This window comes from Schistocerca piceifrons, chromosome 3, assembly GCF_021461385.2.
Source record: "Schistocerca piceifrons isolate TAMUIC-IGC-003096 chromosome 3, iqSchPice1.1, whole genome shotgun sequence".
NCBI lineage: Eukaryota > Metazoa > Arthropoda > Insecta > Orthoptera > Acrididae > Schistocerca > Schistocerca piceifrons.
Genome location: NC_060140.1, coordinates 649,188,349 through 649,194,981, shown reverse-complemented (window position 1 = coordinate 649,194,981; position 6,633 = coordinate 649,188,349). Strand labels below are relative to the sequence as shown.

General features: G+C 37.1%; 1 long non-coding RNA gene across 1 annotated transcript; it reads right to left on the bottom strand.

The window, feature by feature from the left end:
- Positions 1–501: 501 nt before the first annotated feature.
- On the bottom strand, positions 502–4,082 carry LOC124789798. Its single transcript, XR_007016168.1, has 4 exons — positions 4,025–4,082; positions 3,698–3,817; positions 3,460–3,620; positions 502–3,305 (listed from the first exon to the last, which is right to left on the bottom strand). It is a non-coding gene; the product is annotated as an uncharacterized LOC124789798 (long non-coding RNA).
- Positions 4,083–6,633: the final 2,551 nt, after the last annotated feature.

Below are 6,633 nucleotides of genomic sequence, written 5' to 3'. Positions count from 1 at the left end.
CTTCACTCAGAGCCTACTGAATTTTGTATTACAATCTCATCTGACAAATTCTTACTACCTGGTGGCTATTACGAATCTATAGCAGACAAGTTACTGAAGTGAACACAATCCATTGCACCGACTACAGTTGACTAAGAATCAAGAAACTGGTTTAAACTTTTACATGAAACAACTTTTGGGCGTTTGAGTTTGCATAGATAACATGAAAAGAAATACATGTGGATTCTTTCAAGTGCTTTTCTCATTTTAAATTTATTACACTTTTTTCTCAGTTGCTGCAAGTATTCAAAGAAAACTAACATCTCTTGGGAAAAAATAGATATTCAGAAAAAATTAACTGAATACTTTATTTCACAACATTATTTTATTTCTTACAAAATTTGATTTCACATTTTCTTTCTTACAACACAATGTTTTCCAACAGATTTATTTCTTATGCCCATATTATAAGAGGGCAGAACAATGTTTAACAGATAAAAAGATATAGAAGACACTGAAATGAGAATAAATCTAGTAAAAATATAAGGGCCCAAACAAATTAACAACACAATGTACAGACCTAGAAGGAACAAAAAATAAAAAAAAGACAGTACATAAATATATATATTCTGTTAAGAGCAAAAGAATATCTAGGTTTACATAAAACAAATGAATCCAATTGGTCTGAAAACAGAAGTAAAGTACAAACATATATTGAAAAAGGCTTTGTGGATGCAGTAAGGGCACTTAGAAAGGCTAAGAACTCCAGATACATCTGTCTGTACTTTGTGTAGACATCATGGTTCAAACATTAATAATAATGATAAACAACATAACATTGGCAATTATTAACTCTAATGTAATAGGGATCTGGCATAGAATATTTAATGTCCCTTAAACAGCACAGTTTTTGTGTATAAACTCCTCACACAACCTTTCTGGAATGTTTCTGTCACAGACGCTCCAAAATGGTGATTTCTAATTTTAAAATACTCAAATAAAATTGATTTAATTAGAGCATTTCTGTGATTTTCTGTGGGCTCAAAGTCCATAATATGTTCGTTGATGGATTGGAAAACACTACAATCAACATCTGCCATAGCACATGAAACAAGAACAAGCATAACATTTTTCTTTTACAACATTCCCTTCGCCTGTTGCAACCGATAAGCTTGCTCTGCTGCTTTGCAAATTTTAATAACGTCAGCAGAAGGTGTAACTAAACCTCCCACATTCTTTCTTCTGATTAGGCCAATGTCACTGTCCACTGCCCCACACAAGGAATTTGCACATTCTACACAATGTACTGACTTAGTCAATTTACGCACAATGAATCCTGCTATGTATGCAACAACATTCCGTACATAATTTGACAGCTGTTCAAATGAGACAACAGGAATGCTGTATGAGTGATCATGAGAGACTGATGCAACATCTAGGCCTAACTTCTCTGAATTACAATTGATAGCTGACGTAAACGGGTTAGACTGCATCACATCCAGTCCACAAGATACACTGAGAATGGAACAATCTGCAGTATCCAAAGTAGATCCAAATTCTGACCCTCTTACCTACTGATGGATAAGCAATCGTTTGTAGGCTGCTTTGAATTGAGCTGCTGTGGGATTGTTGTTATCACCACCATATCTTCTGATTGAGCTGAAAAATGTCTCTATGTGGTCCTGTAGCAATTTATATGTAAGCAAGAAATTTAGTTTTGTTTGAGAGCTGTCTATGAGGGAAACATATAATTTTCTTAGGCTCTGTATACATACAAGAAAGCCAAGGAAACCAGTCTTTCTGTTAGTATACAAAATAGATGGCCCGTTAGCCTCAAGTCTCAGCTTCTTAATATATTTTTCCACTTCATCAAGAAATGGTAAAATATGGCTAGCTGTCTGCATTGACAGAGGTGATTTATACCCTTTGGACAGGAGATTCCTACTATTGAAACACTCAAAAAGGTTGTTCATTGTCCTTATAAATTTAACTGTATGTTCACATCCTTTAAAGTCAGCTAGCTGCAAATCCTTGTCAAGGAATTCTAGAGCATTAGCTACACTACCACTAAATGTTTGCACAGCAATCCTTACATTCATTTTATGACGATACCACTCAACGTGTTTTGTTCTTACTTTTGTAGCAGCCAGAAGTTTCTCGACTTTTTGCAGCTCATGTAATTTTAATACATAATCCCATTTGATTGGATTTCTGTTTCCATCGAAAATGACACCTTTACCAGCTAATGTATTGCGTATTAATTTGAACATGTGACATGGATCAAGGAATATGCAAACATCATCCTTACATAGAGGGTGTTTAAAAAGAGATTTCATTCTTCACGTTGAAAGACAGGCCCCTAGCTTGTCTACCATTGCAGTGTTTACATGAGCACCATCAAAAGTAACAGAAATTACTTCTACTCCAGCATCATATGTAAATTTCAACACCTCCTTAAGTAGGTTTGATTTTTCAACAGCACCCAGGCCATTCACTAAAAAGTAGCCAATTGGAATTTTCCATGAACCATTAACAGCAGTCAACATGAATGTTAATGCCTCATTTGCAACAGGCTGATTGTCATTGTCAAGATCTGTACCATAATCTGTGTAACCAATAAACTTATTTCCACAGAATTCAACATTCTTCCTTATGGCAATCTCATCAAATGACATGGCACAAAGCAATTTCTTACCTTTGCTAATGAGTTCCTGACTCTTTATTCTAAGCGCTATTGCTGCTTCTTTACTGAAACCAGGATCCCCATCAACAACACTGTACCATTTTCTTAATGTTCGTGGATGAGGCAGTGATGTTTTAAAATTTTTCCTTACGTAGCTATATGCCTTGCTACTGTAAAAATTCAGTGTTAGAGCAAAGGTTCGAAGAACTGCTGGATACATATTTGCTTCTTTACCTTTACTGACACGTTGGAGCAACTTCGAAGTACCAGGTGGCAGCATCTGATAGCAAAAAGCCACATCATTTAAGCATAAGTATTCCAACCTGCAATCAGTCATACATTTAAAAAATGACAGGCATTGTAAATATACTTGCCTTTAGTAAATTAGCCAGGGATTCATTTATAACACGATTATTTTCAAGATTATTTATCAAAGATTTCAAAGACAAGGCTTTCTTCTTCATCCCACGAGATGACCGCTGCAAATTCTTTGACTTTCTGGCTTTGGTGCTAATATGCCGTCTTTACACATCTATCACTTTTTCTGCTATGCCAGGAGTACACAAATCGCTATTCGAAAAGCCCCCAATATACCTGAAACTTTTGTTTTTCGGGGTGTTCGTTTCCATATCGCATAACGTCACTGTAAACAAAACAAAAATGCATGTTTTGAGGTATAATTTGTGGGCGAAGCATGTCCGAAATGGCACTTAACGTAACGTGCTACAGTTCTATTCTAATACAATATTTTACTAACTCGCAGTTGTTACACACATTCTAACAACATTCAGACTTACAGGCATTGGAAGCACAGATTTCAGAAGACGAGGCATCATCTAACGAACGCCTTCTAGTGTGTGATTTACGGAGCTTAGGCCTCTTCGATTTCATATGCTCCGGAAAATCGAAAAGTGTCGGGATAGCATCACTTCTTAGCCAATTCCCTCCAGTCTTAGCCCTATGAAAACATCAGGTTTAAAAATGACAGATATTGTAAATACAAATTATAAATATACATTGTAAATAATAACTAACCTATCAAAACATTTCTCCTCGAAGTGTTTCGAGCAAAGGCGCATATGTGCAGATGGCTTAAAGTTTTTCCGCTTCAGGGCCTGTACCCAAAGCTGACTTCGGTTTTCATCCTTAGGGAACCTATGAGTAGGAATGAGAAACAGTTATACTTACTTCTGTAACCGAATTATCACAGATACTTTCCAAAATGTTGTATGAGTCTGACTTTACAGGCACCACTTTCAACACTTTAATTTACGTGATACTCTATTTCAAGTGTAAAAAACATATAAAAGTCACTTCAGCAGATTTCAATAAACGCATATGCACTATCATAGAAACACTTACACATGAAATGTAATGCCATTTCCCCCGACAAAACGCTGAGTACAGCCATAAGCGCAACACGAAACAACCATGTTTTGCCAACATTCACGTGACTTCAGCCCAGAGGTGTTGGAGCCACGAAAATGACGTCAGGGCCAGTCTATTATATTTATGGTCGAAGGTCTGGGGACAGCATATCTTGGTGCCGATTGGGTGCACTCGGCTGGCTTTGAATAAGCAGTTCATAGTGCTCTCTGGTGGCAGACAGCGAAAGCTTACAGACATTAGTCTTCTCATTCTGTGTCCTGTCCGCGTGGTTTTCTTTTGTACGTCTGTTTACGTTAAGACAGCTTTCATTTAAAAAATGAAAAACTAAAGGAACAATCTGTGCAGAGCAATATACGGACATAATAAAAGCTTTTATCATTAAACTGACCAAGATACAGGCATGATAATGAAAATTTTTGTCAAAATTAAGGTAAAAGTTACGTATTGGAATCCCTCCCCCCCCCCCCCCCTATGCTGCATTTTTCAATATGACACGAACACAGACGTATACATTAGGCTTCACTACCTGTCAATTTGTCACCATAACGAGATTTTCTGCTATCACATCATTTGGCTTCGCCTACTCATAACCAAATTGTCATCTTCCACTCTAACCTAGATCTCGGGCTGCATTGCAGATCAGTCCGTCAGCACAACCAACATTTCAGCTGGGGTCTAATGCATAATTTGAGCCAAAAGTAAGAATACTTACAAATGGACGTAGCTTCTTTCTTTACTTTAGGAGAGTGAAAGTCACTTGAGAAGCTAAGGGAATACAGATTTCTACTTAAATTGCAAATCCTTATTACAGTTTATATTTAAAGATTATTCTCCCTGACTTTTAATCTTGTATGTTTCAAATCTTGCTAACCCACAAAAGTATGGAAAGAACAATGTTGCCATCTTCTACAATCATACCAAAGAACAACGTTGCCTTTTTCTAGTCTCATACAAAATATTAGGCTTATCATATGTGTAATTTATGTCCTTTCATTAAAACTGAAACTGATGAAATGAAAAAAAAAAATTTGAACAATCTGATATAGAATGTCTCATTTGTTGTATGTGCAATTTAAAATCTCATTTCTGGGACATTTCTAAATTTCAGACTGTCTCAAAGAAACATACTGCCACCTACTTTGTCATGGTTCTCAACATAAAAACAGAGCTGTGAGAGCTTGCTTTGTTTTTTAAGTTATTTTCATTAGCAGTAACAATTTTTTGTTTGCTTTTTATTGAGCAGCGAAAATACTGATGGCAATCAGTCAGCACATGCAGATTTTATTCTAAACTCATACTGTTGATGGCACTAAAGTAGGTTTCATAATTAAAAACACGAACTCCTGCAAAAGTTTGCATGTTACTAGCAATTTCTGCATCTGTCACATCTTTACCAAGAAAATTTCCTTTGTCACCCACCACACCCACTATAAAACAGTTCGTCTAATTTTAAAAATATTTCATGCAGTGGCAAAAACTACGTAAACACTGATACTGCATAGAAGCTGCTCCAATAATACATAAAGTTCCGCTACTTAAAGAACAAATTCATCTCCAGATTAATGAAGGGAACCAGTCTTCATGATGTCTGTGCAGCCATCGGCGGTAAACACGGGATTCAGACGAATCCATGAGTGTATTACTCTATAGTCAGAAACGCATAGTGTTAGTCAGTTAATGTAATAAGAACTGGAACACTTTTCTCTTGTAAAACTATTGGTATTTTCTGGAGGACTTACCTATGTTTTCGGCTATGGGAAAATTTTCCAGAAATTTTTGTATAGTTCTTCATTACCGTAAACAGTAGGTCCAAAAATCTGCATAAGTGGCCTAGGCACTTTGATAGATTGTGATGGGAAGACTGCGACAATGTACATGAGCTTTAAATATTCAGTAACACATACAATTTTGAATTGCGCTCAGAATAAACCAAACAGGTTCTTGATCGAAAGGCAATTGTAAGCTTTCACACTCTATCAACAGGGAGTGCTATGAGTTGCAGACCCAAGGTCAACTGAGCACAACCAGCTGGCGCACCCTATTGGCACCAAGATTTGCTGTCCCTAGATCCATCGGTTTAGAGTGGTCTAATAACTGTTTCGATGTAGGAGTAAAATCTCTCTATCTTACAATGACATCATTGTACTGTATGCTGAATGTGTGGCAGTGGGGCTTGAAGTCTCCTACTACCATCTGACGGTGGGAGTTCAAGGTTACCAATAAGAAGTGACACAGCTGCATAGATAGCTATAATGTTGGCTGTACCAAGGATTTCATATAATGAGTGACCATATCAAAACTGAATATTATTAGTGGCTGTACCAGGATTATCATTAGCTGTATCCAAATCCGAGTCCTTGAAGATGATAAGAGGAACAAGGTGGCGGTGCCAGAGCTGGGGAGTTATGGTGCCAATGTGTTGCAACCCATTGACCATTTCGTGCAGTCATTCACATTGTCATAGAGTCGCCTTGCCTTCTCTCGAACAGACACCTTTAGAGAGACGATGTTTGTCTCCTAGTACAGTGTTACAATCCTCATGAGTTGAGGGGCAAGCAGGTTCCACCAAAGCACCTTAGCTG